General features: G+C 41.8%; 1 protein-coding gene across 1 annotated transcript in view; it reads right to left on the reverse strand.

Annotated features, from left to right (window-relative positions):
- Nucleotides 1–2,570, reverse strand: part of HDAC7 (histone deacetylase 7) — a 459,678-nt gene extending 457,108 nt beyond the window's left edge. Inside the window, exon 1 of the mRNA XM_040340777.1 lies at nucleotides 2,437–2,570. The gene's annotated coding sequence lies outside the window, so the exon portion shown is untranslated. The remainder of the gene's footprint in view (nucleotides 1–2,436) is intronic.
- Nucleotides 2,571–18,633: the final 16,063 nt, after the last annotated feature.

An 18,633-nucleotide genomic window follows, 5' to 3' on the forward strand; every position in this document is an offset into this window, starting at 1 on the left:
TCTCCAGCTTTAGGAAATCAACCCCAAAGTGACATTTCATATAGTTCAATCAGGCCTCGTACACACGACCGAGTTTTTTTGCAAAAACCAGCAAGAAACTTGCTGGGAGATATTTTTTGCCGAGGAAACCGGTCGTGTGTACATTTTCTTCGAGGAAACTGTCGAGAAACTCGACGAGCCAAAAAGAGAGCAAGTTCTCTATTTCCTTGACGGGAATGGAGAAAATTGGCTTGTCGAGTTTCGACACCCTGACAAGGAACTCGACGAGGAAAACGATGTGTTTCGCCCGTCGAGTTTCTCGGTCGTGTGTACGAGGCCTTAGAAGTAGTGTGGTGCAATGTTTGATTGCGTTGCACCATGCTGTGCTAGAAAAAATACTCCATGCTGTATTTTATTAAGGAGGAACACTGCATCACAGTCGCTAAGCTGAATGTAAAAAAGGTAAATTGACTTGCCTTGGACTGGGACTGTCCTGGGAAAGGCTGCCTAGTGCACATGGGGTGAACAGACCCTAGTAATAAGAACTGCACTGAATATTGATGATGTTCAATAACCTATAGCAACTAGTCACATACTAGTTTTCAACAAAACTGGCTCTGTATTGGTATTTTGGGGTGAGAGTCATTTGCATCATATTATTCTATACAAAAACGCGCATGTCTGAGGCCTCGTACACACGACCGTTTTCCCCGACAAAATCCATCAAGAAAAATGCTGGCAGAGCTTTTTTGCCGAGGAAAACGGTCTTGTGTATGTTTTTCGTCAAGAAAACTGTTGTGGATCTCGACGAGAAAAAAAGAGAACATGTTTTTTTTTTTCTCGTCGGGAGTCTCAATTTCCTCGTCGTGTTTCTCGTCGGGCTGGTTGACGACGAGAAACACGTTCATGCGTATGCTTAGAAACGCGCGCATGCTCAGAATAAAGTATGAGACGGGAGCGCACCTTCAGTAAAAGTAGCGTTCGTAATGGAGATAGCACATTCGTCACGCTGTAACAGACTGAAAAGCGCGAATCGTCTCTCACCAAACTTTTACTTAACACGCAGTAACATGAGATTAGCGAAAGCAGCCCCAAGGGTGGCGCCAGTGGAATCGAACTTCCCCTTTATAGTGCCGTCGTACGTGTTGTACGTCACCGCGTTTGAGAACGACAAAATTTTGTCTCGACAGTGTGTATGCAAAGAAAGCTTGTCAAGATTCTCATCAAGCCTGACAAGAACCTCGTCGAGGAAAACAACATTTCTTTTACGACGAGATTCTCGGTCGTGTGTACGAGGCCATAGTCTTGAAAAACAACGAATAGGCTTTGTAATGATATCCTTGATTGCTTTTTATGTGCATTTTGAACAATCAACTTTATTACAATTCATTTTATACACCATACAAACGTATTCCACAAATACATGCTGAAAAAACGTCAATGTTTTACAGACCCCACCACAATGCACACTATATACACATTGCAGGTACCTTACATCAGAGGGGCATTTGCTGATATCATCAATCATTGGGGGTTATTTACTAAAGGAAAATCCACTTTGCACTACAAGTACAAACTGCAAGTGCAAAGTGCATGTGAAATTGCACTGAAAGTACAGTTGGAAGTGCAGTCGCTATAGATCCAAAGGGGACATGCAAGGAAAATAAAAAACAGCATTTTAGCTTGTACATGATTGGATAATAAAATCAGCAGAGCTTCCCCTCATTTCAGATCTACCCCTCAGATTTACAACGACTGCACTTCCAAGTGTCCTTTCAGTGCAATTTCAAGTGCACTTTGCACTTGTAGTTTGCACCTGTGGCGCAAAGTGGATTTGCCTTTTGTAAATAACCCCCATAATGTCAATATAATAAATATTTTCTTTTAATGAAAAAAAAAAAGTATCTTTTGTAGTCCATTGCATACAGTTTAGAATGATTTAGCGTAAATAGAATTTTCCTTGCTATTTGTTTTTCATTGATACAGTGATACTGTTTTGACCAAGTGATGATAACTGAAAATTCCTGAGTTTGGTTTTCCTAGAAAGCATGCACAGGTTAAACTGTGCAAGTTTATTTTACGGGAAGATAAATAGAGCAAAAGTGAAAAAAAATGAACCTTTTTTTAGGCTGTAAATGGAAACACGTCAATCAAGATGCAGAGGAGTTCCCCAACTTGTAAAAAGTGATAAGCCCTCTGTACAAAGTTTGCAGCAGGACCAACCTTTAGAGATAGCAGACAGTATTTATGGTTCATGTGAAAGGGTGTGGGTTGTGATATTTTCTTCCATCGAAATTTTGGCTGTTGGTCAGAGAATTTTGGCTTGTGTAAGAACACAGCATAAAAAAAAAAAAAAAAATACTGGAAAGATCTGAATAGAGGAATTATTACACTGTAATATTGCACAGCAGGGGATGTGCACTACTGGTCATGTATAGAATGTATGGGGGCACTCACCGGTGGGGTGGTCAAGCAGTCCTATGCCTGGGAAACCATGGTGAGAGGATGTGGCTCAGCAGCGCAGTTTGTTTGAAACATCACAAGATCCACTATGCCGGAGAGAATGAGAGTAGCAGCAGTCTGAGAAGAACAGAGAGAGTGAGAGAAGAGGAAAGGGGAGGGAGGCCAGGGAGGGACCATACAGGAGGGATCTATGACTGGCTTCAATTGACAATAGAAGGAAATGCTTTACTTGACCTTAACCCCTTTGCTACCACAGGGGTCTGCAAAGATGTTCACCTAACATGAAAGATGAAAACAGTGTCAGCAATCACTTCCAGTAGCAGCTTTGAGTCCTGTCTAGTGCATGACACATACCATATACATGTTCTATACAGAGTGGTACTCTGAACTTAGTGGGTCCAAATAAAAAAAGGAATGTGACATTGAATGGAAAATATCACTAAAACAGTTTTTGAAAAGGTGCGCCTCATCGAAACATTGATACGATAAAATGTATACTTTGCTCCCCCAACCTAATATATAAGACTCTGTTCACACCTAGGCGTATATACGCCTGAAGCGCGACGCCGCAGCAGCCCCTAAGACGCTGGAGGGATGATTTTACATTGCCCTCTATGGAGATGGTTCACATCTCCACGCCGAACGCCGAACGCCTGAAAACAAGTCCCGGACCTTTTTTTCAGGTGGCTTTCGGCGTTCGGCATAGGAGATGTGGACCTGGGGGTAAGCTGCATTCACAATCGCAGCGTTTTGTCGCAGCAAATCGCGGTACAAAACGCCGCAGTTTGTCGCCGCAATTCGCGGGACAAAACGCTGCGATTAGGTACGCCAAGGTGTGAATGCAGCCTAAGTGTGGTGTATATGCACTGAGGCTTATGAGGAATACCCTCTCTGTAGATAAATTGCCATGATCTCTGAAGTTCATTGTACTGCAAATACACCATTAGATCATTATTATTTAGCTTTCAGAACATCTTTGTGAAGTTTTAGGTCCTATTCGCACTATGAGGTTGATTTACTAAAGGCAACTAGACTGTGCACGCTGCAACAGCAGGTTCTCCAGCGCTTAGTAAATGAGGTAAAGTCACTTTGTAAAGAGTACCCTATCACATTCAAGGAAAAAAAAAACAGCATTTTTCTTGCACATGATTGGATCGGATGATGGAAGTCAGCATTGCTTCTGCTCATTTACTAAGCTCTGGAGCAACTGCTCTTGCAGAGTGCAACTGTACTACGCAAAGTGCACAGTCTATTTGCCTTTAGTAAATCAACCGCAATGTGCAATGACCTTTTTTTGTAGATGCTAGAACTTTCGCGCAAGCCAATCAATATCCGCTTATTGGGATTTTTTTTTAAACAAAAGTATGTAAAAGAATACGTATCGGCCTAAACTAAGGGGGGCATTTATTATAGCAAAAAGTAAAAAATATTGCTTTTTTTTCAAAATTGTCGCTCTATTTTTGTTTATAGCGCAAAAAAATAAAAACGGCAGAGGTGATCAAATACCGCCAAAAGAAAGCTCTATTTGTGGGGAAAAAAATACGTCAATTTTGTTTGGAAGCCACGTCGCACGACCACGCAATTGTCAGTTAAATCAACGCAGTGCCGAATCTCAAAAAGTGGCCTGTCATTTGGCAGCCAAATCCTCTGGCTGAAGTGGTTAAAGTGGTTGTAAAGGTTCGCATATTTGTTTTTTAAATAACAAACATGTCATACTTACCTACACTGCGCAGCTCGTTTTGCACAGTGTGGCCCCGAACGCCGATTTCTGGGGTCCCCCGGCAGCTATCTCGGCTCCTACCCTCCTCAGATAACCCTTTCTGGGAAGCGCTCTCCCAAGGGGGTTACCTTGCGGGAGCGCTCCTGAGTCCTGTATTCGATGTTCATAGCCGCCGAGTACAGGACTTGGCCCCGGCGCCCGCGTCATTGGATTTGATTGACAGCAGCACGAGCCAATGAAGAGCCAAGAAGCCTGGGCAAAGATTCGTTTGTGCAAAAAAAAGACCACTCATTAGCAGTATGAATAAACATACAGTGAAAAACAATAATGTTAAAAATTATAATTGACACTATACAGTAATCAAAAAACAGTAAAAACGCAAATACAAAAAGAATACAAAATAAAATTAAACAAACTAACCTTGGCATACCTACCCCACCTGAAAAGAAGCATAACAACTCTAAATAAAACAGGTTTATAGAACGTGACATCTGAATAAAGCATTTTTAAATGACTTTTCGATAAAAAAAAAAAGAGAAAAAACATTGGCAAATATTCACCTCATGAATACATTGAAGAATGGTTAGTAAAGCAGATATCAAGATAATTGTGTATCCCACTCCACAAGCATCCTGATATTCATCCAAAGCTGCAACACTACGGTCATACTTTATATATGACATATTATTATATGTCACTAATTACTAGTAGAACAGTCAATTCATTTTTCCAATGATCAGAATTGTCAAGAAGATGTTACCTGCGATCAGTGAGGGCCTACAGACATGTCACACTGCCCAATCTTATGTTTACAGGCAGGATAGGAGAAACATTAGGTCAGATTCTCAGTGGAGATACGACGGCGTATCTCCAGATACGCCGTCGTATCTCTGAGTTGCGCCGTCGTATCTATGCGCCTGATTCATAGAATCAGTTACGCATAGATTTCCCTTAGATCCGACAGGCGTAAGTCTCTTACGCCGTCGGATCGTAACTGCATAATTACGCTGGCCGCTAGGGGCGTGTACGCTGATTTACACGTCGAAATATGTAAAACAGCTATATACGCGAATTCACGAACGTACGCCCGGCCGACGCAGTACAGTTACGCCGTTTACGTTAGGCTTTTCCCGGAGTATAGTTACCCCTGGTATAAGGTGGCCAAAGTGCGGCGTACCAATGTTACGTCGTTTGCGTAAGTCGTCCCTGAATGGGGCTGGACGGAATTTACGTTCACGTCGAAACCAATGACGTCCTTGCGGCATATTAGGAGCAATGCACACGGGGAAATTCCACGGACGGTGCATGCGCCGTTCGGGAAAAACGTCAATCACGTCGGGTCACAGAACATTAACATAAAACACGCCCCCCTGTCCCACATTTGAATTAGGCGGGCTTACGCCGGACGATTTACGATACACCGCCGCAACTTACGGAGCAAGTGCTTTGAGAATACAGCACTTGCCCATCTAAGTTGCGGAGGCGTAACGCAAATCCGATACGTTACGCCGCCGCAAAGATACGCGGATCTACGTGAATCTACCCCATTCTTTTCTGTTTGCCTGGAAGGTACTCCTTTTGTGACTTTCTCTGGTATATAAAACATAGGGACAAACAGAGATTTTGGTGAAATTTCCTTTTTTCTGGTGCCTCCATTAGCAGCATACATACAGGATTTATGCTGCAATGGATAGGCACCAGGAAAGGAAAATTATGGAATGGTATATATTCAATTTTCAGTTGTTTGCCTTGTCCGGACATTAGGGTTTAAACTCTGTAACAATTCTGTTATTACTTTGCTACTATACATATATTGTTATTGGGGCACAAGAAGGATTTTTGGTAGTATTGACTTCCAAAAATGATTGAATTCTCTATATATTTTACAGGCAAAAGTAAGTAAAACTTACTTCCATTTCATGTACATAGAAAGTGAGTTTTTTATGCGATCTGCTCTGTTTATCATGACACTAAAAGTACAAAAAAAATATATATGAGTACAAGAAAGTACAAAAAATATAAAATATATATGATTTTGAAAAACAAAATCATAAATTATAATATAATAAATAACTATAAATAATTATAACAAATAATAATAATGTAATTATAATAAAAATTATTCAATAATGTAATCAAATCAAAAACACTGAAATTTGCTCAGTTGCAGAATTGTCACTGTCATTACTTTTACTTTTTACTTTTTACTTTTTTATGACGAATTTCCCCACAAAATCGCTATCGCTCAATTTCTGCAAGTGATTATAATTTATTATCGCTGTTTTCTAGCCGGTTTAAAATCATTTTTGACATAAAGGGACACTTTTGGTTGCTATGGACAATTGAGATCAACACTGTGCTGCTTTTTTTTTCACGGTCCAGTTATAGGCTCAGGTGGGTCTAGGATAAGCTGGGTTTAGAGGAAGTAAGTTAAAGGAGTTGTAAACGTTCTAAATAGGTGCCTTTAAGCTAGTGCATTGTTGGTTCACTTACCTTTTCCTTAGATTTCCCTTCTAAATGATTTTTTTCTTTGTTTTCTTTGTCTAAATTTCTCACTTCCTGTTCCTCCTCAGTAAGCTGTTCTGACTTGTTGAAAAACACAATACACAATGCTCTTTTTGGCTTGTCGAGTTTCTCGACAAAAATGTACACACGACCGTTTTCCTCGGCAAAAAAATATCTCCCAGCAAGTTTCTTGCTGGTTTTTGCCAAGAAACTCGGTCGTGTGTACGAGGCCTGACAGTTTGTATTAGTTAGTATCCATCTGTGTCCTTATCGGGAGATTCACTCTCTCTATTAGGTTGATTTACTAAAATGAAATAGAATGTGCACTCTAACCACTTCACGCCTGGCCTATGGCCGATTTACGTCCGGGAAGTGGTTACACAATCCTGACAGGACGTCCTGCAGGATTTCATGCCGCGCGCGCCCGTGGGGGCGCGCAGCGCGGCGATCGGTGATGCGGGGTGCCGTTGATGGCTCTTCCTCACTCGCGTCTGATAGACACGAGTAAAGGAGAGACGATTGGTGGCTCTCCTGACAGGGGGGGTTCACGCTGATTGTTTATCAGTGCAGCTCCCCCTCGGATCGCCACATGGACCACCAGGGAAGCCCACCCGGGACCACCAGGGTGGGAAAAAAAAAAAAAAAAAAGCATGGAAAAAAATAAATAAAAACAAGTCTTAAAAAAAAAGAAAAAAAGTTTTTTAAAAAAAAAAATGCCAATCAGTGCCCACAAATGGGCACTGACTGGCAACATGGGTGGATCTGTGCTGCCCCACAATGTCCATCAGTGCCACCCCAAGTGTCCATCAGTGCCACCCCACGGTGTCCATCAGTGCCACCCCACAGTGCCCATCCATGCCCAGTGCCCACCTATCAGTGCCCATCTGTGCCACCCATAAGTATCCATCAGTGCCACCTATAAGTGCCGCCCATGAGTGCCCATCTGTGCCGCCTATGAGTGCCCAGTGCCGCCCATGAGTGCCCATCAGTGCCGCCCATGAGTGCCCATCAGTGCCGCCTATGTGTGCCCATCAGTGCCGCCTATGTGTGCCCATCAGTGCCGCATACCAGCGCCGCCAATCAGTGCCACCTCATCTGTGCCCGTCAGTACTACCTCATCGATGTCCATCAGTGCCATCTCATCGGTGCCCATCAGTGCCACCATATCAGTGCCCGTAATTGAAAGAGAAAACTTACTTATTTAAAAAAAAAATACAGAAAAAAATAAAAACTTAATTTTTTTCAAAATTTTCAGTCTTTTTTTAGTTGTTACGCAAAAAAAAAAATCGCAGAGGTGATCAAATACCACCAAAAGAAAGCTCTATTTGTGGGGAAAAAAGGACGCCAATTTTGTTTGGGAGCCACGTCGCAGGACCGCGCAATTGTCATTCAAAGTGCGACAGTGCTGAAAGCTGAAAATTGGCTTGGGCGGGAAGGTGCGTAAGTGCCTGGTATGGAAGTGGTTAAAAAGTACAGTTGCATTCTGTAAGTTCAGTTGCTCCAGAGAGTAGTAAATGACCAGAAGCTCTGCTGACTTCCATCATCCAATCATGTGCAGGCAAAACTGCTGTTTTTTTTATTTTACCTGCACATGATTGGGTATTCATAGCAAAGGGAAGCCTTACTTTATTTACTAAGCTCTGGAGCAACTGCACTTGCAGGTGAAAACAACAACAAGGGGGGAGGGGGGTGAAGGTCCACTTTAAAGTGGAGTTCCACCCAAAAGTCTATTTGCCTTTAGTAAATCAACCCCTGTATGTCCAAATGGGGCACCAATAGCACTAAAACCTACCAGGTGTTCTAATCCCTCTCCACTCTATACAAAACTACATTTTATTTTTTTACTTTAGTTTTACTTTAAAACAGACAAGTGAAAAGAAACCCTTAAAGACATCCAGATATCACTGCTATCGGACAAACCCAGAAAACTTAATATACATGATTGTGCAAAAAAACATATCTAGCAGTACATTAACCAGGGGACCTGCTCTTGCAGCACAGAATAAAGTACAGTTTCAGGACTGATTAGTAGAAAATACCAATTGAATCAGCTTACCGGTAGCAACTACCACCATACCTTAACCACTTGCCGACCGGCTAACGCCGTTATACGTTGGCAGAATGGCACTGGCAGGCAAAGCAACGTACCTGTACCTTGCTTTGAATCTGCCGCCTAGCGCTCCCACTGGCGAGCTCCGTGACCATGCTCGCAGGACCCGCGGACTCGATGTCCCACGATCGTGTCACGGAGCTGCAGAACAGGGAGATGCAAACAAGGCATTTCCATGTTCTGCCTAGTGACAGGACAGTGATTTACTGCTCCCTGTCATCGGGAGCAGTGATCACTGTCATGTCACTTGTAGCCCAACCCCCCCACAGTTAGAATCACTCCCTAGGACACACTTAACCCCTTCATCGCCCCGTATTGTTTAACCCTTTCCCTGCAAGTGTCATTTACACAGTAATCTGTGCATTTTTATAGCACTGATTGCTGTATAAATGACAATGGCCCCAAAATAGTGTCAAAAGTGTCCAATGTGTCCACCATAATGTCGCAGTCATGATAAAAATCGCTGATCGCCGCCACTACTAGTATAAAAAAATAATAATAAAAATGCCATAAAACTATCCCCTATTTTGTAGATGCTATAACCTTTGTGCAAACAAATCAATATAAGCTTATTGCGATTTTTTTTTTACTAAAAACATGTAGAAGAATACATATCGGCCTAAACTGAGATTCGTTTTTTTATATATTTTTGGGGGATATTTATTATAGCAAAAAGTTAAAAATATTGCTTTTTTTAAAAATTCATGCTCTTTTTTTGTTTATAGCAAAAAAAAAAAAAAAAACTGCAGAGGTGATCAAATACCACCAAAAGAAATCTCTATTTGTGGGGAAAAAAAGGATGTCAATTTAATAATAAATAATTATCTGAGAACCACGATGACCCATGAAAGACTAATGCCCTGTACACACAATCGGTCAATCCGATGAGAACGGTCTGATGGATTTTTCCATCAGTTATCCGATGAAGCTGACTGATGGTCCGTCGCACCTACACACCAACAGTTAAAAAAACAATTGTGTCAGAACGCGGTGACGTAAAACACAACGACGTGCTAAAAAAAAAAAATGAAGTTCAATGCTTTCAAGCATGCGTCGACTTGATTCTGAGCATGCGTAAATTTTTAACCGATGGACGTGCCTACAGACGATCGTTTTTTATCTATCGGTTAGGTATCCATCAGATTATTTTAAAGCAAGTTCCATTTTTTGTAACCGATGGATAAATAACCGATGGGGCCCACACACGATCGGTTTGGTCTGATGAAAACGGTCCATCAGACCGTTTTCATCAGACAAACCGATCGTGTGTACGGGGCATTAGTGCTCTGTGCCTACTGGCTGTGGAGAGCAGTGTCCTCAGGATGGTACTGTTTAATGAGTTAGTTAAAGATTTTGCAAATGCTAAGTGCAGGAAGAAAGACTTTTTGTAAATATTGTAGTGTGATCAGGGCTGATGCAAGGATTTTTGACACCCTAGGCGAAACCTAATTTTCCTGCACCCCTCTTGTCTCCACCCCTGACCTCTTTGCCCTGCGCATGTATACCCTAACTTTTTAATGAAGCGCCCATCAAATGCAGCCTACTAGTGCTCATCAATGCAGCCTACTAGTGCCCATCAATGCAGCCTACTAGTGCCCATCAATGAAGTTTGCTTTCTTCCATTAATTCGGGAGTTGGGACAAAGACACAGTGTGCCTCTGACACTATGTGCGAATGGAGCGGCGGCTGCCTGCTGATGCTAAGACTTAGTTGCTTGTTGCAGAGAAAGGAAAGTAGGAACACCAGTGGTGGGGCACCCCTAGGCGGCAGTGCGCCCTAGGCAGCTGCCTAGTTTGCCTAGTGGTAGCACCGGCCCTGAGTGTGATGTATAACTGTGATGTATGACTTGCCAGTTCCAGTTACCTGTGTAATGTGTATTCTTACAGTCAATAAAATTGAGAAAAAAAGACAATTGTCTTCTTTGGAACTTAACTTATATATTTATTTTAGAACAAATGAAGTTTATCATTCATTTCACTTTTTTATTTGTCATATAATACATTTTTTATGTTGAGAGGCCACCGAACTTAAAGTGCCCTTGGCCCCCAAGGTCTAAATCCAGCACAGCATATTAACTGTTGGAAGCCTTCTGTGACTCCTTGCGGCTTCACTGCTGGATCCTCACTGCGCATGTGTGAGCCTCCTTGGACCTGGGAGTGCAGCCATTCGATTTTCCTATTCACCTGCCAAAATTAGGTACCCACTCCCCAAAAAGAATAAAAAAATATACAGAATATATTAGAGGGTGTGGGGGGAGGGGGGAGCAGATGGAGCAGAGGAACTGCCCCTTTTGGGTGAAGTTCTGCTTTAACCCCCCCTGGCGGTATTCCCAAGTCGGGGTGAGATTTTTTGGCTACGATCAGTAACCCCGAGTCAGACTCGGGCTCGCCTCGCTGAATCCACAGGCATGGTTTACTTACCTTGTTCTCTGGATCCAGTGATGCCACCGCGCTGTGTGACCTCGCTCGATTCACACAGTGTCCTCCTGTGCCGCCGATCTCCGTTCCCTGCGACGTTACGACACACAGGAGCGGAGAACGGCGCCAAATTCAAAAAGGTAAACAAACACAATACATACAGTATACTGTAATCTTATAGATTACAGTACTGTATGTAAAAAATACACACCCCCCTTGTCCCTAGTGGTCTGCCCAGTGCCCTACATGCACTTTTATATAATAAAAACTGTTCTTTCTGCCTGCAAACTGTAGATTGTCCATAGCAACCAAAAGTGTCCCTTTGCCCTGGTTCACACTGGGTACGATTTGGAACGATTTGAGATGCGATTTGATGCATGTCAAATCGCATCTCAAATCGGCGGCAATTGTCGACAATGGCACTGTCCTAATCAGTGCGACGCCGCATCTGCGATTTCAAAAAGTAGTTCCTGTACTACTTTTTGCGATTTCGGGACGATTTACATTAAATTGCGGCCAAAATCGCGGCAAATAGCGGCAAAATCGCGGTAAAATCGCGCATTTTACCGCAATTTTGAATTCGCAGCAGTGTGAACCTAGGCTTTATGTCAAAAATGGTTTTAGAGCAGCTAGAAAACAGCGATAATAAATTATAATCACTTGCAGAATTGTGCGATAGCAATTTGTGGGGAAATTCGTCAGAAAAAAAAAAAAGTAATGACAGCGACAATTCTGCAACTGAGCACATTTCATTGATTTTGAGTTGATTACATTATTGAATAATTTTTATTATAATTATATTATTATTTGTTATAATTATTTATAATTATTTATTATATTATAATTTATAATTTTGTTTTTAAAAAAATTTCATACCCGGGATGCCTACTAGACTCTTGTTTGGTCAGATTTAAAGCGGATGTGCCATGGGAAAATAATATTAAAAGCCAGCAGCTACAAATACTGCAGCTGCTGACTTTTAATATTAGGACACTTACCTGTCCTGGAGTCCAGCGCCGATCGCAGCAGAGGACGAGCGATCGCTCGTCTCTCTGCTGCTCCCCCCGCCATCCACGCTGAGGGAACCAGGAAGTGAAGCGCTGCGGCTTCACTGCCCGGTTCCCTACGGCGCATGCGCGAGTCGCACCGCGCCCGCCGATTGGCTCCCGCTGTGTGCTGGGAGCCGAGTGTTCCCAGCACACAACGGGGGGGGGGCGACGGGATGTGACGGAATGCCCGTCTTTTGCCCGTGAATGCCGGGCCGGAAGTGGGTGCAAATACCTGTCTTTAGACAGGTATCTGCACCCCCCTCCCCCTGAAAGGTGTCAAATGTGACACCGGAGGGGGGGAGGGTTCCGATCAGCGGGACTCCACTTTAGGGTGGAGAACCGCTTTAAAGGAGTTATTCCTAAGAATTACAGGCCTACAGTATAAAACGCCAAATTCCCTTGCAAATAATGGTACCGCTTTCAGCACCTTTTTTCTGAAATAATCATACCGCCAGGGAGGTTAATATGAATGGCATATTATAAGCCATGATCAGCCTTACTATGCTTTCTAAAGTAGATCAATGCCAGCAGGTCTCACATTTATATGACTTTTTTCAGTTTTTGTGATTAAACCATACAGTCCTTTATGGGTCTTGGAAAACATCAGTGCCTATACAATAAAAAATTAGGTAGACCACCACTGCTATAGAGCTCCATCAAATTTATGGCAAAGTACAAAGCACTTGAAATAAGAGCACCCAAGGGACCCCAGATGATCTCACATGATGTAATCGTAATCAGTGCCATGCCGAGTCTTATAACCAAGGCTTGTGATTGACCCCAGCCTATCCATGGCTTCTATCACTGCCTTCATGAAATTAGCGTTTGGAGACCGGGACGTCTAGAATACATTGATTGTGTTCACAAAACACAAATACACACAGTGGAGGCTTTATTGGAGGATTGTAGTGGAGGAGACAGGCAAGGATTTATTTGTTTAAACACAAACATTTTGGTTTCATGCTCTGAAACACTTTAACCACAGGGATGAATAACATAATTGACGTTACCAGTACACACCATAACACCGACAGTCTCAGAAAATGTGGTTATGTTATTGATTGTAATTGCTGTAAAATTAGATTCATTAGAATTGCCTAGCACTTATTCCTCACGGGCTCCAACAGAACAATAAGTACCTGTCAAAGCTAATCTAATTTTATGCAATGTAAATCTGTCGTGTTGTTAGTACATACATGTGTTGCAACAGGAATGTACAAAGTTTCATTTTAAAAGAGAGTTTTATTGTGATGTGAAGTTCACTATTGTGTTTGAATGATTTGTTGAAAAAATAATATCTGTAATACAACCATAATAGTCATAAAACAATACAGAGGAGTACTATTAGTTCTTTTCTTTGCGCTAAAGGCTCATTTACACTTGCTTTAACTTCAACACATATTAAAACGCCTACCACATCGACATGCTTTTTTCATGTCATTTTGATGCTTCTGTGATGCTTTGGTTGCTTGGCAAATGCCATGTGTTTGTGTTGATTTTCTATTTGTTTTAAAGTGGCCCAGTAGAACCCCAGCTCAGTAGTACCCCCACTCAGCAGATCCCCATCTCCTTAGTACCCCTGTTCAGCATCGGGACCCTTGCTCAGCAGATCCCCAGCTTTTTAGTACCCTTGCTCAGCAGATTCCCAGCTCAGTAGTACCCCCAGCTCTGTTGATCCCCCACTCAGTAGTACCCATCAGCTCTGCCAATCCTCTGGTTTGCTGATCATTCTTTGTCTCCAGTCCCCACTCACCTCCTGCTATATAGCTCCCATGGTGGGCCCCATATGTGACATTGCTGGTTTCTCCTGTTCTGTTTTACCAACTCTGCTGATCCTCTGCTGCTTAGTCCTCCCTCTCTAGTGCCCGCTCACCTTCCACTATAGCGTTCACATGTTGCGCACCATATGTGCCATCTGCTACTTGCTTCGATCCAGCCCAGATTCTACTTAAATTCCTCCTGCTCCACACCAGAAGTGTTGTCTGCACCAGACACTTCCAAAATATATACACAAACCGGAAGTAACTGCTGATGACGTCTTTCTGGTTCACTTGTTGCTATCCCAGTGCATCCTGGGATATCTCATACCTGCAATAGCTCCAAAACAAAGCGAAGCTAAAGCCTCTTAAAAGCTGCAGGTGTTGTATGCAAAATTTGTCACAGACTTCGGCCTGGAGCGCTGCACACAAAAGGTTTTTACCTTCATGCATAGAATGCATGAAGGTAAAATAACTTTCAGTCTTTATAACCACTTTAATTGCTCAGTGAAAAATGAAAGCCAATAGATAATAGATAATATTTAATATATATAATATGGTTAACTATGCTAGATAACACAACTTATTATATTAATTATTATTAATATTATACTGATAATAGTTATATTATTAATATATATATATATATATATATATATATATATATATATATATATATATATATATATATATTTTTTTTTTATATATATATATTTATATATATATAATGTTATACTAATCATACTAATACTAATCATATTTAAATATATTTCTCAAAAGCCACAAATTATATATATATATATATATATATTTATATATATATAATGTTATACTAATCATACTAATACTAATCATATTTAAATATATTTCTCAAAAGCCACAAATTATATATATATATATATATATTTATATATATATAATGTTATACTAATCATACTAATACTAATCATATTTAAATATATTTCTCAAAAGCCACAAATTATATAAATCCACTTTGGCTCCAAATGCATTTAAAAACCAAGATTTTACTTTGTATAAGTAGCAGTAGCATCATCACTGTGCTGTATATAGCTTGTGCAGACAGCAGAGCAGTAGGAGGGACCAAGCAGGCTCCACCCACTACAGGTTGCCTGCATAAAACTACAGAGGGGGAGATAAGACCAGCCGTCTTGCACAAGGAGAGAAAACAGCAGTTACTGGTCTTTATTACAGGAAACTCCTGCACAAAGGCAAAGACATGTGCCTCTTGTAAATAGACAATATGTGCTTTTCCTGGAGTTCAGCTTTAAAAAATGTATTAATGATGTATAAAAAAAAAAAAAACAGGGCTGGGTTAATGATACCGCGCAACTAAAAACTGGCATGTATGGGCTTAGTAAATAAAAGAGGAAGACGCAAAGTTGAGAAATCCATATCAACCTATCAAAATCCATTTGACTGAAATCGGATACAATGAATTCTATTTGGTTGTTTGCTTTTCTGCACTTTGCACTTGGAACTTTGCACCTGATATTGTCCCCATTTTAAACAAAACAATGGGGAGAATTTTGGAGCCGTTGTACATAGTAACCAACGAACTTTTAATTTCACTTAGTGTAGTTTAGCTTTGAAAATGAAAGCTAGAAGCAGATTGGTTGTCATGCACAGCTGCTTCAGATTCTGGTTGCTCCAGTCTAATAAACTTCCCTCAATGAATATAAAAAGGATGCACAAGGGTTTCAATACAATAAAAATTACAACAAAATGCTACATTAAAATGAAACATTCATTTGTACATTATTTTGTAAATGTAGCACCATTGAAACCATTGTGTACTGCTCAAAAAAACATTGTTAACAAGTTTTTTTTTTCTCACGCTAAAAAGTCATTTCTAAGATCGTTGACTCCTATAGGCCCTAAAGTCATACAACAACTTTTCATGCCTATAAAAACATGCTTACCAGTTGCAAGCTTTCTTCTTCCAAAAACAGATTTACAACCGTAAGTACGTTTTCCATCTTGTAAGTCAGCACTCATTTACAGAGGCGTAGCTTGGAGCTTGTGAGCCTCCTTTGCAAAGGTTGACCTGGTCCCCCCCCCACAACTAATAAAATGAAAAAAATTGCGCTTTTTTCCTTTTTAATATTTTGTTCTTGTACCGATTGTTTACATGATAATCGCAGCTCCCAAATTGAAAATACTGTAATCTGTGTTACAGTTGTTTCTCCCCCTTTTTCTGTGTTTTTAGCACAGTTTTTTTCCACCCCCCCCCCCCCCACAACTGCCACCCTCTGCTTCACTAGAGCTGTTGGGTAAAAGTGGTGGGGTTATATGTAAAAAGAAATTCAGAGTATCTGGCAAGGGTTCCGCCCCACAATTCTGTGTGGAATAAGCAAAGTTTTAGTATAATAAACTATTATCAGCATTGCTTTACTTGGACTGTGCAGCTACACAAAAGCCCTCTGGAAATTAGGGGCCCATATATACTAAATGTGGGCTGGTAGGTGCTGGGATCCCCTCCTGGTGTCATATAGACCTGCACATTACTCAAATGTTTGGTAAGAGAGAAACAGAAGAAATGCTTCATCCTAACCATGCTCTTGGGGCCAGATTCACATACTTTTAGAAAGGCGCAGTGTATCAGAGATACGCTACGCCGCCGTATCTTACCTGGCTCTAAGTCGAATCCAGGAAGATTTTGCGCCGTAAGTTACGGCGGCGTAGTGTTTCTCTCGGCGCGTAATTCAAATCGGCGGGTAGGTGGGCGTGATTCATTTAAATGAAGCGCGTCCCCGCGCCAATTGAACTGCGCATGCTCCGTTTTGAAATTTCCCGCCGTGCTTTGTGCGAAATGACGTCGCAACGACGTCATTTTTTTAACTGAGACGTGACTTATGTCCGTCCCTATTCACGGACGACTTACGCAAAAAAAAAAAAAAAATTGACGCGGGAACAACGGCCATACTTTAACATGGCAAGTCTATCTATATGCCACAAAATAGCAGCTTTAACTATACGCCGGAAAAAGCAGACTAGAGACGACGTAAGAGAATGCGACGACCGCACGTACGTTCGTGGATCGTCGGAAAAAGCTCATTTGCATACCCGACGCTGAAAACTACGCAAACTCCAGGCAGCGGGCGCCGAAGTATTGCATTTACGATCCGAAGGCGTACGAAGCCGTACGCCTGTCGGATCTTACCCAAATGCCGTCGTATCTTGGTTTGAGGATTCAAACTAAAGATACGACGTGGGAAATTTGAAAGTACGCCGATGTATCAGTAGATACGCCGGCGTACTTGCTCTGTGAATCTGGCCCAAGGTTTGTAATATGTAAGTGAGATTGGGCAGGGAGTTCAATAACTGCCTGACCAGCACTAGCTCACTGGTGAGTGTGTCCTCGCACACCGCTCCGGACGGCGACATCGATCCCGGAGTTACTGTCGGGCATCGCGGGCTCTGGCACTGTAATTGACCGGAGCCACGATGATGTCACTCCGGCGCATGCACGCGGGAGCCCCCAGTAACGGCATACTAGGTGAAGCAAAGGCACGGATGTGTCATTGTTTCAGTGCGCATGTGCTGATGACATCAGGACATGCTGATACAGGGGATATCTCCTAAAGGTTTAGGAGATATCCAGGGTAGCTACAGGTAAGCCTTATTATAGGCTTACCTGTAGAAAAAAGTTGTTGTAAAGGGTTTACAACCACTTTACAGATTGAAGATTTGGATAAGTTGATTTGGAAAAAGGAGAGAGCACCATACTCCTGCAAAGAATGGAATCATTTCGGGAGGAAGGTAAGTCATCCAAATGTTGTCATCTAGTGCGTCCCTGAAGCTTTTTGATAACCAACAATGCCAGAGTCCCCCATTACTGTGCACAGAAAGGGCTCTAATGTGAGTATAAATATCAAGGAGGACAATGGGTAGCCCTGCCGTGTGCCGTTGTGGATGTTGAAAATGTTGGATCTCATCTCATTGACCTTGACCGCGGCTGTGTGGTTGGAATAGAGGGACAGTATCCAACTCGGCATGGTCGAAAGCTTTCTCTGCATCTGTAGACAGCAAGAAAAGAGGCCGATTCGATGACTGGCTGCATGGATCAAGTTCACCACCCAAATAGTGTTAGCTCTCAGAGGGGCAAAAAGCCTGCCTGGTCTCTGTGGATGAGACTCAGAATATGTGGGAGCAACCTGTTAGCCCAAATTTTTGCAAACAATTTCAAATCAGTGTTCAGTAGTGCTATCGGGCTATAATTCCCGCACCGTAAAGGGTCCTTCCTCTCCATAGAAATATGAGAGCTATAGGCTCTCAATGTGTCGATTGGGAAGGATTCCATGTCCATGATAGAGTTAAAAGCAGAGACCAAGGGTCAAGATAGGATCTCAAAGAAGAGGGTTAAACTATTTTAAACAAACAAAAAAATCAGAATAGCAACTTTTAAAATTGAAATAGACATCAACACAAGCATGTGCCCAGTGGTAAAACTGCTAAGGTTTCTATTTCCCACCCCATTTGTTCCTAAAGTATTAGCTAATAAGTAAATCATTTATAGCTAGGTGATCTGACATTAACAACCTATTGTCTTTCCATAACCTGTGCATCTAAATACTCCACTGTGACTGGCATGCCTGCTCTGCTTTTTGGTTCT

This window comes from Rana temporaria, chromosome 2, assembly GCF_905171775.1.
Source record: "Rana temporaria chromosome 2, aRanTem1.1, whole genome shotgun sequence".
Lineage (NCBI taxonomy): Eukaryota > Metazoa > Chordata > Amphibia > Anura > Ranidae > Rana > Rana temporaria.